Source organism: Neomonachus schauinslandi, chromosome 2 (assembly GCF_002201575.2).
Source record: "Neomonachus schauinslandi chromosome 2, ASM220157v2, whole genome shotgun sequence".
Classification (NCBI taxonomy): domain Eukaryota; kingdom Metazoa; phylum Chordata; class Mammalia; order Carnivora; family Phocidae; genus Neomonachus; species Neomonachus schauinslandi.
Window position 1 is genome coordinate 84321489 of NC_058404.1, and position 18913 is coordinate 84340401.

Below are 18913 nucleotides of genomic sequence, written 5' to 3' on the forward strand. Positions count from 1 at the left end.
ACATATATCTTCTAATAACATAATGCACATTAGTTATTCATTATATTCAATGTTGTCATTCCTCTATAGGAAAGGTCAGGGGTTTTTTTTGAGGGGGGGGGTTCCTGTTTTGTTTCCCTAGCACCTAAAACACCTCAAGATACATAGAATGCATTCAATAAATAACTGTTGGATAAATGAGTATTTATATGAACAGAATCAGGAAATCTTGGAAAATTAGAAATTTATAAACAATCTTGAAATTTCTAAGAGTGACATTTAATTTGGATTATGACCGCTAAACAAATTGTCCTAGATATTTGCTTAAAAACTCTTTCTTAACATGACTACTCTGTTTAATTTCTCTTTCTGAATTCTTGTTTGCTTGTTGTTTATGTGTAGCATAAAGAAGAAAAGGGGGGGAAAGGCAAAAATCATTTATAGAATTTTTTTTCTCTCAATCAAGATCCAAAGGAGAAAGAGAGTCAGATTTTGGACATTTAAAAAAAAAAAAAAAAGAGGGGGGAGCCTGGGTGGCTCAGTCGGTTAGGTGCTCAACTCTTGGTTTTAGCTCAGGTCGTGATCTCAGGGTGGTGGGATAGAGCCACTTGGGGCTCCAGGCTCAGCGCCGAGTCTGCTTCAAATTCTCTCTTCCTCTCCATCCCCTTTGCCCCTCCCCCAACTCTCTCTCCCTCTCTCTCTTTCTCTCGCTCTCTCTTGGATGCACACATGCGTGTTCTCTCTCTAAAATAAATAAATCTTTTTTAAAAAGGTAAAAAAATGAAAAAAATGGAGGAAAATGAGAACAGAGAGGAGAAATATATTTGGTTAGGCAAGCAAACAATAATATTAGAAAAATTCATACACATATACAAACAGAAAGGTATTACTAGTTATTTCAGCTTGTGTGTGTGTATATATATTCACACCATCTTCATTTTAAACGGCTGCATTGTATTCTATATGTGGTAATTCTATCATTTCTTTAGTCATTGCATGACAATACTGCAGTGAAAATTCTTTCTGTATGGCTCCCAGTGTTTTCTATGGAAGTTGCCAAGAACTGAAGATACTGAGTCACAGAATACAAGCAATTTCAAAATTTTAGTAAATACTATCAAATAGCCCTTCACTGTCAGTAACCTTTATTGGAACAATAATATATAAGCATGTAAATATTAAGCATTGCACGTGTCTAGACATTATTACTCTTCTAAATGATGGAAAATATACAATTAGCTCCATCTCATTAAGAGAAAGTGAGTCAGAAAGAAGTAATTGACTTCATTATATCTTCTAGGATTAGGAACAAGTAGGCTTCAACCATTCATTGAAAAAAAATATTTATCTAGCCTATTATTGGCCAAGCACTCCTCTAATTATTGAGAAAGGATAGTGAATAAAACACAGTCCTTGCTAACAAGGAATTTACACTCTAGCTGGGACTGTCAATACACAAATAAATGAGTGAATATAGACTATGACTTATGGTGACAGTTGTTATGGAGAAATAGAACCCTGGATAAAGGTGTAAAGGCTGGGGGATGAGAGGCTTGGTATTTATACACACTGATCAGAGAGGGAGTTTTGATAAGGTGGTGCTTAGATAAAAACTGAAGTATGTAAGGGAGTAAGTCATGTGGATATCTGCAGGTATGGTACTTCAGGCTGCAGAAACAGCAACAAAGCCAGTGTGGCTGAAGGGAGGGAATGAGAGGGAAGAAGTATGAGGTCAGGGGTTGCGGAGGCCCAATTGACACGGTCTTTGAGTTTTACTCTGAGTTACGATGGAAGATTGTGAGCAGTGACGTGATCTACCTTTCAAGGCAGCTCCATTAAGCATAGAATCTAAGGGGGAAGGTAGGAGGGGCCCAATGTCCCAATTACGGTAACAATCCTGGCCGCAGGTGGTGATGGCTGGAACTGGGAGGCAGCGGTAGGCGGGATGGACATGGCCAGGTTCTTTAATTCGATTCAGATTCTCTTCTTTCCTTCTCTTCGTATACATATATTTGTCATTATAAATGCACAGGATATTTTCACACACACCAAAGATGGACATCAAAATATAAGCAATACTCAATGAAAAATGAACAACTGAAACTAAGTTTTCCATAGAGTATCCTTCTATTGTCTTGGAGTAGACAAATGCAAAGACCAATCATGTCAATTTCTTAAACTCGAAGATAGGTTATTTTCTGCCTGCAGAAGCCCAAGTAATAGTCCTCTTATTTCCTTACCAGACTTTTAGCCCCTTCAGCATACAACCAAGAGAAGTGTTTACGGATGGTAGCAACTAATGACAAAGTGGGTCTTTGGACAGTGATTTATTAATTCTATAGTGCCAAAAGTCCCATAAATAATGACCACGGAAACACAAATGTTTACTTTTATTGGGTCTGATCAAGTATCTACATCTCCCCTGAGAAGAGTTTACATCTACAGTTGAATCCAATTACCCCTCTATGGGACACTATAAAGGGAGTAAGTGTGGTTGTGTGTGTGTGTGTGTGTATACACACGTATGTGTTTAGATAACCACCCCCAAGCACTAAAAACACTCCCCAAATGACAGGTTTTGTTTTTACTATCACAGTAAGCGGATATTATTTTGAAAAGCAATTTATCTTCAGTTAATTACCGTACTTTCTTTTTTACTTTTTTTCAAATAAACCACAAACGTGGCTATATTCAGAAGGACTGATAGAATTAATACACTGAGCCATCAACCATTTAGATCTCTTTATTTTCAATCTATGCTAGACTCTGGAGGGGAAAGGAAAAAACAACAACAACAAAACAAAAAAACAAACAAAAAAACCAGGACCATGCAAATTCAGCAGCTCTAGTGAGAGGCTTTTCCCTGCCTGTTAATTTCTCAGGAAAAGACAAGTCCTGTTTTCCCTGGACTATTCCTCCTGATCTTAACAAAAATGGCCAATATTTATTGAGCATTTAGTATGTGCATGGCAATATTTGTTTAAGTCCTAAGACTCAGCATCAATTAGCTCGCTTGATTATCATAATAATCATGATTCACCCCATTTTAGACGAGGATATTGCAGCCAGAAATTTTAAGCAACATTCTCAAGGTCTCCTAACAGGCAACAGGCAGACTGTCACTGGCAGTGTGACACAGAGACCCCTCGCCAGTTATGCCACACTCCTTCCTATCTACTTTTATGAGATTGCTCCATGATGCTCTTGTGAATTATAGAGTACCTTCCTCTACATCTTCTGTTCAACTTAATCCTTCACGTTTCGGATTCACTGAAAGGGTCCTTCTGCCTTTACTCTAACAGGTTGTCATTCAGTTTCTTTCTTTTTTTGAAACATGATAATTTACTTCTAAGAGAACATATTAAAAATCAGTATGTCACTGACTACAGGGGCTGTAGACCTTGAAGGGGCTTTATCTTTCTATTTGTTATACCATCTAATCTGCTCTGGCAACAAAATTGATAGAGCACAACTAATCTCATTTTTTGCAGTGGTCCTTCCAATAAAAACAAAAATGTAATTTTGATATGTGTGGATATGCACATAAATAGAAGTTTCCTACCCACCACCTCCACCTGGCCATCCTCTTTACTATCGTGACAGCTGCTAAGTTTGCCCCATAAGGTGTGCTATTCATTTTTATCAGGTCTATTTCTCTCTGAACTTGTCTTTCATGGATGAGGACCTAATTACCCTTAGATCCTGTTATTCTCTTGTCTTGTCTATGTCAGATGCTCTAATGAACCCATGGTGACAGGAAAAAGATAATTCAGATCACTGGAGAGGGCAAATAAATAGGAAGATGAAAAAACTCTTGTGGACCATATAAAGTTGAAAGTCAGATGTTTTATGGGAATTACTTTTTGCTTATCAGGACCTGCTTTTCAGAGTAATCATAATTTTATTTTCTTGTGTGTTTCTTTTCAGTTCACATCTACATTTTTTGGCCTACTAAAAGGAACATGGACTCAGGAAGCAGAAAAACTTTTAACAAAGGCTCTGCCACTCCCTCAACATGTGATCCTAAGCAACTTATTTAACTTATTTCAGCCCCAGTTTCTTCATCTATAAAATAAAGGTTGTCATAAAGAGTAAACTGAATTATGTATATAAAGAACCTAGGACAGAGAACAGAACATAGTATGCACACATGTAAACATATACATGCTTAGTTGGTATAAACGATAGCTCCCCTTCCATGTTCATTCATAGTCACCTAGTATTTAATATGGATTATATACATCAATTTGGGCACACTGTATAGAGAAAAAATAACTTTTATTAGCAAAGACTATATACATCCATAGACAATGATTTGAAAGATTAGTTCACTTCTTGTTTAATAAAGAGAGATTTAAAAAAAAAAAAAGCAAGCCTGAAAATACCATACTTCAAAATGAGAAGTTCTAATATTATTTCAGAAGAATTTCATTAAGTTCTGATAATTAAAAAAATATAAATTAATACATATGGATGTCAAATCTAGGTCTAGGCAAGTTGAAGAAGACAATAAAAGCTCTAACGGAGTTTTCACATCCTGAATTGATTTCCAATAAAATAACTTTTGAGCAAAATACATCTTTTATTCATGTTTCTCACTATTCATTCAGTGATACTTCCATTTGGTAAAAGATTTTTCAAGAAACATTGCTAATGAATGCTAAAATAGGGGAAGGCTCTTTGCTTTAGATATAAACCCTTTCATGCCAACACCTACTTTATCTGGTTATTAAAGATCCCGTATGCATGAGAATACTTAACGCACATACCACATAACAGTGAAAGGTCTCCAATTTATGTCAAGCAAAGCTACCACTTTGTTTCTTTTTAGAAATGAAATACATTCTTTGCTAAGCCTTCTAGGACTAACCATGTGATGGTGGGAAAGTTACTCAACAACAAACTACTCATGTTCCTCCTCAGCCAAACACGATCAGACTAGATTTTTCTCTATGATTCTCCCAGCTTTATTCATATTTATTAAACAGATATTAAGCAATTATTTACTCTGTAAATATTTTACTCTGTAAAAAAACAAACAAACAGTATTGAACAGGGAGTCAGAAGAGGGAGAGAGAAAAAGATGAATAATCATGGCCCTTCCACAAAGGATTTATAATCAGCTAGGTACATCATTGAGGCAGCTAGGCTCCACCTATGGTTCAGTCTTCTTCCCATAAAAGAATGAAGTCGTGTCCCAGAGCCTCAGCACTCTCACTGACCATGCTAACCATACATGATCATCTCATAAATTGACAGCAGATGAGAAAGTGGGCATAACTTACTTTCTCTAACCACTATTACCAGAAAAGAAGAGCAGTGCCCCTTTCCTACTAAAAGACATCTTTGGTTTCTTTGTGAAACAGAGATCACAACACTTCTGACATATAATTATTGCTTCAGATGATTTTGAATCCAGTTTAAATGAATCACATTTAAATTGCTTCCCTGGGTGATACCCTGCTTCTAAGTCTCTAATTTCAGCAGTTTTGGGTAGAGCAGCAGCACTGACTTTGAGGTGGACACCTGCCTTCTTATTCCCATTATTCAGTTGCAGTGTTTGCCTACAGTTTAATTTTACCCTTCTTATTTCTGAAGTTTATGATAACCTTGCTTTTCTTTTTGATTCATTTCTTAACACATTTTAAATAATGAAAAAGGAAAGCTATCCTTTCATTCCCCAATCTTTAATTTCTCCAACTTTCAAAGTTATGTTTTAAAATTAAAATGTCTTGTGATTTTTCTATCACATAATGCAGTTCTTTTTATTCACAGCTTTAGAGAAGTTACCATTACTTTCCTTTCCTTACTTAACAGTCTTTGAAATCCCCTAAATGCCTTTGCAATTTCACATGGGCACAAGAATAAAGTAAAATTTGAAACATAAGCATCTCTCTGTTGATTCTGAATATCCAGTGGGAGTTTCCATTGTGTGACATAAAAATCTTAATTCATAGCAAGTTTCTATTTCTGGGAGAATGCTGGTTCTAATAGAATAACATAGAAACATCATGTAAATATTTGGGGAGGGGGAAGCTATATCATAAATATTCCTCTAATACATTTTACATTTGGCAGTTTATTTAATTGGAATTAATGCAATTGTAACAAAGATACGGAGTTTCAAAACGAAAAAAATCAAGTTGCCTATTAATGTTACAGAAACCTGATGACTTCTTATGTAAACAAACACACAAAAAAGTTTTACAAGTTTAATGATGTCTAATATGTTCATTGAATTTCTGTAATTTCCTCTTTTAAAAAGTCTGTTTTATCATTGTCCTTGTTTCATTTTATATATACATTTATATGTGTGTAAATATACACACATACATATATATACATACATATATATACACATACATACTTCTACTGATGTTCTTTACCATTCACTGCCTACTCTCCCTCATCAATGCCTAACCCTCCAGGTCTTGACTTTGTATATAACCCATCCTACTACTCACCAAGCTCAAGATTTGGAGATATGTTGAGCTCTAAAACGGCTCATGTCTCATCCAAGATAATTTGTTGGTGAAACACAGACATTCTTGACATTAGCATTCAATCAGTCAGGCTACAAAAAAGTAATATTGACTTATTTTTTAGGAACACAAAACAATGCACAAACTTTCATTATCCTGACTGTTCAATTGTCACCAAAACTTCAAATACAGAAAAAAGGGCTGCTTTTTTTCTGTATTTGTATATTTACACACATATGGGTGTAAATTTACACATATGTGTGTAAATATACACGCTGTGTATATTTACACACATATGGGAGATTGCAAACTAAGAACTCGCAGAACGTTTCTCTCTTTTTGGCAAGTTACTTCTTTCTAACCTCTTACCCTGTAATCCTCAAACCATCTGCCTTCTCCCATCAGTTTTTTCCCCCCACATAGCAAGAAATAAATTAGTTGCACATTCTTTTTCTTTTAAATTTGCCTGCTAAAATTCAATTGAAATCATAATTGGAGTTCAGACTTCTCTTAAAATATAGAACAAAACCATTGTTCAAAATATGATTATAAAATAATATTCTAGATTTTCAACTTTAATTTTATTTATTTATTACATTGTAAAACTGGTTCCATACTCTATAATATTTAAACTTGGGATGTAATAAATAGAAAGAGGTAGCTCAAATTTTAAAAATGGCACATCTTTTATTTTTGTAAGATTTACAGTATCAAATTTCTGCCAAAACATTCCATAATGAGTTCAATGATTCCACGTAAATCACAAAGAGTTAAAATAGTCATACTCTAATACTGGTTAATAACTAAACTGATATACAGATTTTCAGTATCAATCAACTTATGAAATACAGATGTGACATTTTTGTTCTCAGAATTGCCAGGGGGCAAAATTAAGTTACACCTGAGATCATCAAGGGGCCACAACACAGTGACAAGTGCACTTTATCACTGATAAGCCACAAAGGCAGACGGACCACGTTATCCTCCTGCAAGTGTACCTCAGAACTATATGCCCTTCTCTAAGGCTCTAAACCTGGAAATTTTCCCTTTCTCATCAAATTAATGCCTAATCTAATTTGGTCAAACAAAGAATAATTCCAAAACACGTTACATAAGTAAAGTATTAGGCCACACCACACAAAGATAATAAAGAAGATTTTAAAATGAAGAAAATATTCATATCCTACTTCAATACAGACACCAGAGATCAGACAAGGAATCCATCTAAAGAGCATACAAAATCGAGATAAAAGATTTGCCTACAGAGTCCAGTGAGCATAAAAATTTCACATCACTGCTATGCTTCTGTGTTTGGCCCAGAATATGTACAGACTTCTATTATCTGATATTACACCTACAAAGAGATTGCAGTCATTTAAATGACATTGTATGGAACATCGGCCTGCAAGTTTCCTCACCAACAATTTCATACATGGTCCTAAATGGACACATACCACTTTAGTTCACAAGTCACTGGGCCAGGATTTCTCAACCTTGGCACTGTTGACATTTCGGCCAGGTAATTTTTCACTGTGCATTTTAGGATGCTTAGCAGTATCCCTGGCTTCTACCCTTAGTGCCAGTCGCACCTCCCTGAACCTCAGTGTGCCAACCAAAAATGTCTTCAGACATTGCCAAATGTACCCAGGATTGGAGTAGAGAGTGTGCACCAAATTGCCCTTGGATGATAACCACTACATTAGCTAGATTGGTCACATGGTCTAACCCAAACATTTGAGGCCAAAAAGTGCAATTCTACCATGTATATGGAAGGCAAGGAAGCAGAAATACTTCATGACTATTTCTTTTCTTTTTTTTATGTTATGTTAGTCACCATACAGTACATCATTAGTTTTTGATGTCATGACTATTTCAAGAACCATTTCAATATAGCAATGATTCTCAAATCTTGGTGCTCATAGGGGTGCCTGGGTGGCTCAGTCAGTTAGGGTCCGACTCTTGATTTTGGCTTAGGCCATGATCTCAGGGTCATGAGATCAAGCCCCACGTCAGGCTCCACGCTCAGCACAGAGTCTGCTGGTCCCTCTCCCTCTGCTCCTAACCCCCAACCCCACTTGTGCTCTCTCTTGCTCTCTGTTTCTCTCTCTCAAATGAATAAATAAATAAAATCTTTAAAACTTTTTTAATGCTCATAGAAATCACTCTGGCAACTTTTTTTGTTTTAAATGCTTGGGCACCAACCTTAGAGATTCTAATTCTCGAGACCCAGGTAACTGCTTATCAAGCACTGAGGATGATATCATCCGATGGAAGCAGGCAGAGGACCTCACTCTGACACTGCACTTAGAGGACCTGATTAAGGACAGTCAACTGCTTTTCAAAGAGAAGTAACTGGATATTGATAACAGCATCTACTGCATAGCCTTTAAAACTTTTGTTGTCTATGGTGAATTATATTGTTTATTCACACATATCAATGTATTTCAGCTTAGAAAACACTGCAGCAAACAAAACCCACAAATATCTCTACCTTCATCAATTTTATGTTAGTAAGTTCAACAATTCTCAACAATTTCTTCCTTCCTTCTCTACTTCCTTGTTTCCATCCTCTTTCACTTCTTTCTTTTGCTTTTTCCCTAATCTTATAAAGTCCCAAATAATAGATTCTCTTGAGAGATTAGTCCATGTAAATACCAGATAGACTCTGAATGAATAATTGGATTTAAGTAACTGTGATTTTCTTTTCCTTATTTATTTTGGATATTCCTGCATTCTCTTTATGTCCTAATTTATTTAACAACTGCTTTTCTTATTGTTTTCTCTTTCTTTGAAAGAGCAAGCTTTTGGATAAAGTTAACATTTCTTTAATTTTCTTTTAAGGGCATTGACTTTCTTCTGAATTGTTTAAGAAATGTATGTTTAATTCCCAGGTCATTATATCTATAATTTATTTTTTTATGTTGTGATGAATTTCTACCTAATTGCTTTGAGACCATAAAATACTGTCTATAAAATTTCTAGTTTTTAAATTTATTAATATCTATGGCCAAATCTATGTCATTTTTGTAAATGTTCCATGGATAGTTGAATTGATGATACAGTCAAAGAACGTTATTGTGGCTCATTTAATTTCTTTAGTTTCTGATATTCATCTGTTGACATTTGTATCTGTGTGTATGCATATGTATATCTGAGTTTTCTCCTTTATCAAGGCTAACCAGTGATTTGGCTATTTTTAAGAGACAGCTTTTGATCAAGAGAGGAGGCTGAGAAGATGGGAAGTAAGAGAACCCTAAGCTCACCTCCCCCCACAGATACAAATAGATAATACTCATATCAGGATAATTAACCCAAAAAATGACCCAAAGACTGGCAGAACAAATTCCACAACTAAAGGCAGAGAAGAGACCACATCAAAGAGGGTAAGAAGGGCAGAGATGTGGTGCAGAGCAAAACCAACCACAACAGTCTGTGGAGGGGGAGGGAGCCTCAAGCATGAAGAGAGGAGAAAAACAGACTATCTCACCAAGAAACCCACATGGGGAACACGGATCCCTGTAGTATTTGGCTTTGAACACAAGAGAGGCCAGATTTCATGAGTTCTTACTACCAGCAGGACCTAAGGCCTGGAATTTTAAAAATCAGTGGGCTAGGTTCTAAGAGAGTCTAGAGAGCCATAGGAACCTGAGTTCTGCCCTTAAAAAGACAAATAGCCCATGGAAAGACATAGCCTAAGCAGTTAAATGGAGTTAAACCATTTTTCAACAGCAGTTTGAAAAATGCATGGGGCATATGGCAGAGAGAGCTATTTACTCATCTTAGAGCATGCCCCAAAGGAGCAGAGATCCCAGGAAGACTCCCTTCCCCAGGAACAAAGGAGCTGAACAGTGCCATTTCCCACCTTGACCCTCAGCATAAACACAGGCCACCTGCAGGAACCAGCACAGTGGCAACATTCACTACCTTACTTGCCTACACCAAGTCCCGCCCCTCTGCCCTCCAGCAAATGTGCCCTTTTCATTCGCACCTGCTTCAGTCCCAGCACTGTGGGTCCTGTCCCCGAGAAGACTAGCACAAACCTTGCCTACACTGCATCTCCCAACTAGAGTGCTTTGCAGGGCTCAGTCCCAGCAGGAGTGGCAGCTTTTCTAGCAATGGTGATGGGCAGCAGAAGCCCAAGATGCACCTTGTTAAACCTGTGCACCCCACCCACATAGCCCTGGTCCCTGAAGCAGCAGCTGCAGATCTCATTTCCCAAGCAGACCAGAGCACACTATATTAAAACTGCACACCCCACGCCAGGGAACAAACACTGCTCACAACAGGCAAAGAGAGCTTCTACAGACAACTGAAGGAAAAAGCAGCCAGGAAACAACAGCAGAGCACACGCAACACATATAGGAGACACCCCTTGAAACACCAGGTTCTAGAGAACAGGGAAACTTCACTGCAGGCCAGTATAGGAGCTCTTCTCTATAAGGCCATTACTTAGTGATGAGCAAGGGACATAGCCAACTTTCCTAACACACAGAAACAGACACACAGAGACAAAATGAGGAGACAGAGGAATATGTCCCAAATGAAACAACAGAACAAAACCACAACAAGAGACCTAAGTGAAACATATAGACTATGCTGGATAGAGAATTTAAACTAATGATCATAAAGATACTCACTGGACTTGAGAAAAGAATAGAGGATATCATTGAGACCCTTAACAAAGAGATGAAAAAGAACCAATCAGTGATGAAGAACACAATAAGGGAAATTTAAAGTAAACCTGATGGAATAAATAGCAGGCTAGAGGAAGCAGAGGAACAAATTAGTGACCTGGAAGACAGAGTAATGGAAAGTAATCAAGCTGAGCAAGGGAGAAGAAAAGAAATTATGCAAAATAAGAATAGACTTAGAGAACACAGTGACTCCATCACGCATAATAATACCCACATGATAGGGATTCCAGAAGAAGAGAGAAAAGGGGGCAGAAAACTTATTTGAAAAATGAGAGCTGAAAACTTCCCTAATCTAGAGAAGGAAACAGATCCAGATTCAGTAGGTGCAGAGATCCCCCAACAAAATCAACCCAAGGAGGTCCACCCCAAGACATAGTAATTAAAATGGCAAAAAGTAGTGAAAAAGGAAGATTTTTTTTAATGGAGCAAGAGAAAAGAAGACAGTTACATACAAGGAAAAGCCCATAAGGCTATCAGTGGATTCTTCGGGAGAACCTTTGCAGGCCAGAAGGGAGGGACATGATATATTCGAAGTGTTGACGGGGAAAACTCTGCAGCCAAGAATACTCTATCCAGCAGGGCTATCATTCAGAACAGGAGAGGTAAAGATTTTCTCAGACAAACGTAAGCTAAAGGAGTTCATGACATTAAACTAGCCCCACAAAAAAATGTTAAAGGGAACTATTCAAGTAGAAAAACCATAAGTAAGAGTATGAAAAGTGGTAAACAAAAAAGAAGTAGCAAAAAGTATATGTGTAAAAATGAGCGAAGGGATTCACAAAATAAAAGGTTGTAAAATATCATACCATATACCTAAAACCTGAGGGGAATGGGGAGAGAGAACAAAGAATGGGTTCAAACTTAAGCGACCATCAACTTAACATACGCTGCTATATACCGAAGATATAATATACAAACCTAATGGTAACCACAAATCAAAAACCAGTAATAGATACGCAAAGAATAAAGAGAAAGGCGGGTGCCTGGGTGGCTCAGTTGGTTAAGCGACTGCCTTCGGCTTGGGTCATGATCCCAGGGTCCTGGGATCGAGTCCCTCATCGGGCTCCCTGTTTGGCGGGGAGCCTACTTCTCCCTCTGCCTTTGCCTGCCACTCTCCCTGCTTGTGCTCTCTCTCTCTCTCTCTCTGTCAAATAAATAAGTAAAATAAAATCTTTAAAAAAATAAAGAGAAAGGCATCCAAGTGTATCATTAAAGAAAGCCAGCAAACAATGAAAGAGAAAAAGAGAAAAAGGGCTCAGAGGAAAATTAAAAAAACAACCACTAACAAGAAACAAAATAGCAATAAATACATCTCTATCAATAATTACTTTGAATGTAAATGGACTAAATGCTCCAATCAAAAGACATCAAGTGATGGAAAAGATAAAAAAACAAGACCCATCTATATGCTGCCTACAAGAGACTCATTTTAGACCCAAAGACACATGCAGATTGAAAGTGAGGGGAGGGAGAAACACTTATCATGCAAATGGATGCCAAAAGAAAGCCAGGTAGCAATACTTTACATTGGAAAAAAATAGACTTTAAAACAAAGACTGTAACAAGAGACAAAGAAGGACACTATGTAATAAAGCAGCAATTCAACAAGAAGATATAACAATTGTTAAATATTTATGCACCCAACATAGAAGCAGCTAAATACATAAACAGTTAATAACAAACATAAAGGAACTAATCGATAGTAACACAGTAATAGTAGAGGAGTTTAACACTTCACTTACCTCCATGGACAGATCATCCAAACAGAAAATTAACAAGAAAACAGTAACTTTGAATGACACACTTGACCAGATGGATTTAACAGATATATTCAGAACATTCCATCCTAAAACAGCAGAATACACATTCTTTCCAAGTGTACACAGAACATTCTCCAGAATAGATCATATATTAGGCCAAAAAACAAGTCCCAATAAATTTTAAAAGATCAAAGTCATACCATGTATCTTTTATGAACACAATGTTATAAAACTAGAAATGAATCACAAGAAAAATATGGAAAGAGCACAAATACAGAGAGGTTAAAAAACATGCTACTAAAAATGAATGGGATGACCAAAAATCAAAGAAGAAATAAAAAATTACAGGGAGAGAAATGAAAATCAAAACACAATGGTCCAAAATCTCTGGGATGCAGCAAAAGTTATTTTCAGAGAGTTTATAGCAGTGCAGGTCTACCCTAAGAAGCAAGAAAAGTCTCAAATAAACAAATTAACCTTAGAGAAAAAGAACAACAAACAAAACCCCAAATCAGCAGAAGGAAGGAAATAGTAGAGAAGAGAATAAATGAGAAGAAGAAATGAATGATATAGAAAATAAAAAGAAACAATAGAACAGATCAATGAAACCAGCAGCTGGTTCTTTGAAAAGATCAACAAAATTGGTAAACATCTAGCCAGACACATCCAAAAAAGAGGGGCAGGGGCTGAGATAAAATCACAAATGAAAGAGGAGCAATAACACCAACAACACAGAAATACAAATGATTGTAAAAGAATATTATGAAAAATTATATGCCAACAACTTGGACAACCTAGAAGAAATGGATAAATTCCTAGAAACATACAACCTACCAAAACTGAAGCAGCAGTGAAATTGAATCAGTATCAAAAAACTCCCAACAGGGGCTCCTGGATGGCTTAGTCGTTAAGCGTCTGTCTTTGGCTCAGGTCATGATCCCAGCGTCCTGGGATCGAGCCCCACATCAGGCTCTCTGCTCCACGGGAAGCCTGCTTCTCCCTATCCCACTCCCCCTGCTTGTGTTCCTGCTCTCTCTCTCTCTCTGTCAAATAAATAAATAAAATCTTAAAAAAAAAAAAAAAAAACTCCCAACAAACAACAGTCCAGGGCCAGATAGCTTCACAAGTGAAAACTATATTTAAAGAATAGTTAATACCTATTCTTCTCAAACTATTATAAAAAATAAGAGTAAGGAAAACTTCCAAATTCATTCTATGAGGCCAGCATTACTCTGATACCAAAGCCAGGTAAGACACCAAAACACAGAGAACTACAGGCCAGTATCTTTGATGAACATAGATGCAAAAATCCTCAACAATATTAGCAAACCAAATCCAACAATACATGTAGAAAATCATCCACCACAATTAAGTGGGATTTATTCTAGGGATTCAAAGATGATTCCATATTCATAAAGCAATTAAAATGATACATCACATCAATAAGAAAAAGGATAAAAATCACATGAGCATTTCACTAGATGCAGAAAAAGCATTTGACAAAGTTTAACATCTATTCATGATTAAAACCCTCAATAAGGTAGGTCTAGAGGGAACAGACCGCAACATAATAAAGGCCTTATATGAAAACCCACAGTAAATTTCATACTCAAGACAGAGATGTCTCTCACCACTTTTATTCAACATAGTAGAAGTCCTAGCCATAGCAATCAGACAACAAAAAGAAATAAAAGGCATCCAAATTGGTAAGGAAGAAGTAAAACTTTCACTATTCGTAGATGACATGATACTATATACAGACAACCTGAAAGACTCCACCAAAAACTACTAGAACTGATAAAAGAATTCAGTAAGATCACAGGATACAAAATTAATATATAGAAATCCATTGCATTTCTATACACTAATAATGAAGCAGCAGAAAGAGAAATTAACAATCCCATTTACATTTTTTTTTTACCGTATCATTATTTTTAATGTCTAGCATTTACAATACGAGGGCCAGAGCTTTCTCCCCAACTCAAATTTATAAATTCTCAACTGGCTTGTGAGGCCAATGGGGATACTTCTTCTTGTCTAATTTGGTTTCTGGGAAGACTTCATTCAGGTCCTCAATGGTCATCTGATCAAATGGAATTATGTTCCTCATCTTCTCCAGCTCTTCTTCATATTCCTCCATCCTGGCCTTTGAGAGAGACAAAAACTCGGCACAACTTTTCACATCTTCTTTTTCTTCAGCATCCACCTGAACAGTATATTTATCCTCTGGCACAGGAATCTTCAGGGCATTAAACTTCTTCTCAAAGTCATCTACCAAACCAGCCTTTACCACATTGGCCTTGTAGTAAGCCCAATTGATACCAGGAGGTTTCTCAGGGAGAGTAGCCAACCTGGAGGTAAGTGTCTCATTCCAGGATTTCAGGGAGTTAGCAATGGCCTTCTGGTTTCAGGGTATGATCTCCCCAAAAGCTACCCAATCAACGGTTTTTAGAGCCAGTTTTCGTGCAGCCATCTTGAGATCCTTTACCAACCCCGGAGGCCCAGAGTCCACAGCAGCAAGGAACGGAATCCCATTTACATTTGCACTAAAAATAATAAAAGAGCTAGGAATAAACCTAAGCAAAGAGGTGAAAAACCTGTACTCTGAAAACTATAAAGATTGATGAAAGAAATTAAAAATGACGCAATGGAATGGAAAGACATCCCATGCTCATGGGTTGAAAGAACAAATATTGTTAAAATGTCTATACTCTCCAAAGCAATCCACACATTTAATGCACTCCCTATCAAAATACCAATAGCATATTTCACAGAACTAGAACAAACAATCCTAAAATATGTATGGAACCAAAGACTCCAAATAGCCAAAGCAATCCTGAAAAAGAAAAACAAAACTGGAGGTATCACAGGGCACCTGGGTGGCTCAGTCAGGTAAGCATCTGCCTTCAGCTCAAGCCATGATCTCAGGGTCCTGGGATGGAGCCCTGTGTTAGGCTTCCTCCTTAGCAGGGAGTCTGCTTCTCCCTCTGCCCCTCCCCCCACTCATGTGCTCTCTCACTCTCTCTCAAATAAATAAATAAAATCTTAAAAAAAAAAAAAACTGGAGGTATCACAATTCCAGACTCCAAGTTATATTTCAAAGCTGTAGCAATCAAACAGTATGGTACTGGCACAAAAATAGACACACAGGTCAAGCGAACAGAATTGAAAGCCCAGAAATAACCTACAATTATATAGTCAATTATTCTTTGACACAGGGGACAAGAATAAGCAATGGGGAAAAAAAACAGTCTTTTCAACAAAGGGTGCTAGGAAAACTAGACAGCTACATGCAAAAGAAGGAAACTGAATCACTTTCTTACACAATACACAGAAATAAACTCAAAAGGATTAGGGTGTAAATGTGAGATCTGAAACCATAAAAATCCTAGAAGAGAGCACAGGCAGTAATTTCTCTGACATTGGTCATAGCAACATCTTTCTAAATATGTCAAGCAAGGCAAGGGAAACAAAAGCAAAAATCAACTACTGGGACTATATCAAAATAAAAAGCTTCTGCACAGCAAAGGAAATAACCAACAAAACTAAAATATAACCTACTGAATTAGAGAAGATATTTGCAAATGACATATCTGATAAAGGGTTAGGTTAGGCTCCAAAATATATGAAGAATTTATACAACTCAACATCAAAAAACAAAATCCAACTTAAAAATGGGCAGAAGACACGAATAGACATTTCTTCAAAAAAGACATACAGACGGCTAACAGACACATGAAAAGATGCTCAACATCACTGATCATCAGGGAAATACAAATCAAAACTACAATGAGATATCACTTCACAACTATCACAATGGCTAAAACAAAACTCAAGAAACAATAAGCATTGGTGAGGTTGTGGAGAAAAAGGAATCCTTATGTACTGTTGGTGGGAATGTAATCTGGTGCAGCCAGTGAGTAAGATAGTATGGAGGCTCCTCAAAAAATTAAAAATAAAATTACTCTATGATCCAGAATACAAAAATACTAACTCAAAGGGATATATGCATCCCTATGTTTATTGCAGCATTATTTACAATAGCCAAATTATAGAAGCATCCCAAGTATCCTTTGATAGATGAATGGAGAAAGAAATGGTACATACACACACACACACACACACACACAGAGGAATATTATTTGGCCAAAAAAAGAACAAAATCTTGCTATTTGCAATAATGTGGATGGATCTAGGGTGTACAGTGCTTAGCAAAACAAGCCAATAAGAGAAAGACAAACACCATTATGATTTCACTCGTATGTGGAATTTAAGAAACAAAATAAACAAAGGAAAAAAGAGAGACAAACCAAAAAACAGACTCTTAACTATATAGAACACATTGTTACCAGAGGGGAAGTGGGTGGGGGGATGGGTGAAATAGGAGACAAAGATTAAGAGCACACTTATGTTAATGAGCACTTAGTAATGTACAGAATGGTTGAATCACTATATTGCACACTTAAAACCTATATAACACTCTGTATTAATTACACTGAAATTAAAACTGAAAAAATTAAGAAATAAATTTTAAAAAGAGACAAATTTTGATTTTACATTACTTCTATTTTTACCATTTTTATCTCCATCACTGTTTTGCTCTAACTCCTATTCACACTTCTTGAGTCAGATGATCTTGTTATTTTATTTTTTTACTTATTAATATTAGCAGTCCATAGAATTTCCTTTGAATACTGTTTTGTAATGTTTAAATTATCATTATTTTCCATACATTTTTGTCTTTCCTTTTTAAGAGTTAAGAGCCTATTTTTTTTATTTTCCACAACAAAAAGAACTTTTGTTTTATAATTTTGATCTTAAGTTCTAGTTTTACTGGAATGTGACTGCTGAATGTCATCTCTTCTATTGCTACATTTTTGTGTTTAATAAGTTTTTCTTTATGACCAGGTATATACTTACTTTTTGTGAGTGCTTTTTAGGTATTTAAATACTTTCTATATTTAGGAAACAGAGATTGACATTCTCTGGGTTGTTTCCTTTTTTTTTTCTTGGTAAGACTGAAATATTTTTATTGTCTTTATTGAAGAAACAGTTTATCAAGTATAAAATTATTGGGGAACACTTATTTCCTGGATGACACTGTACTAGTACTTCTAGATCCAAACAGTGTAACAAATACTTTGAAAACTAAATACACATTGAGACCATCATCCACAAGAGGAGAGATAAAACTTAAAATCCAAACCTAAAGAGAATAGTTACGTATCATATAAAAGATCAACAGTCTCCAGCATATGTTAACAGACAAAAGTCTCACAACATATTATTCAAAATGTGTAGAGTATAATCCAAAATTATCTAACACACAAAGAACCATGAAAATGTGACCAACTCTCCAGGGCAAAGAATATTAACAGATGCCAATACCAAGATAACACAAAATGTTGAAACTATCAGAAAAACATTTTTAGTTAATTGTTTATTTTTTAGTAATCTCTACACCCAACATGGGGTTTGAACTTACAACCCTGAGATCAAGAGTCCCATGCTCTACTAACTGAGCCGGCCAAGCACCCCCTGGAAAACATTTTAAAACAGCCATTACAACCATGGTCATTAAACAAATGTAATTCTATTGAAATGAAAAAAAAAAAAATTGAAGCTTTCTTCAGAGAAAAAGAAATTATAATGAGTAGCAAAGGAAAATTTGAGAAGTAAAAACCATAATATCTGAAATAAAAATTTTACTACATGGGCTCAATAACCAAATGAAAATAACAGAGGAAAGAATAAGTGAACATCAATACAGACCAACAGGATTTCTGTCCCATGTAAAAAATATTAAGAAAAAAAAAAAAACAAAAATAAAGGAAACTAAGAGAATCAACGGCCACCAAATCTGCTATAAAAGAAAGGCTGAAAAAGTTCTTCAGACTAAAGGAAAATGATATCAGAGGGAAAAATGAAACTTTAGGAATGAAAGAAGAGCAACAGAAATGGAAAATATCTGAGTAAGTAAAATAGACTGTTTTTATCC

At 36.2% G+C, this 18913-nt stretch overlaps 1 pseudogene; it reads right to left on the reverse strand.

Annotated features, from left to right (window-relative positions):
• Window positions 1–14902: 14902 nt before the first annotated feature.
• Window positions 14903–15388, reverse strand: LOC110571214 (annotated as a pseudogene).
• Window positions 15389–18913: the final 3525 nt, after the last annotated feature.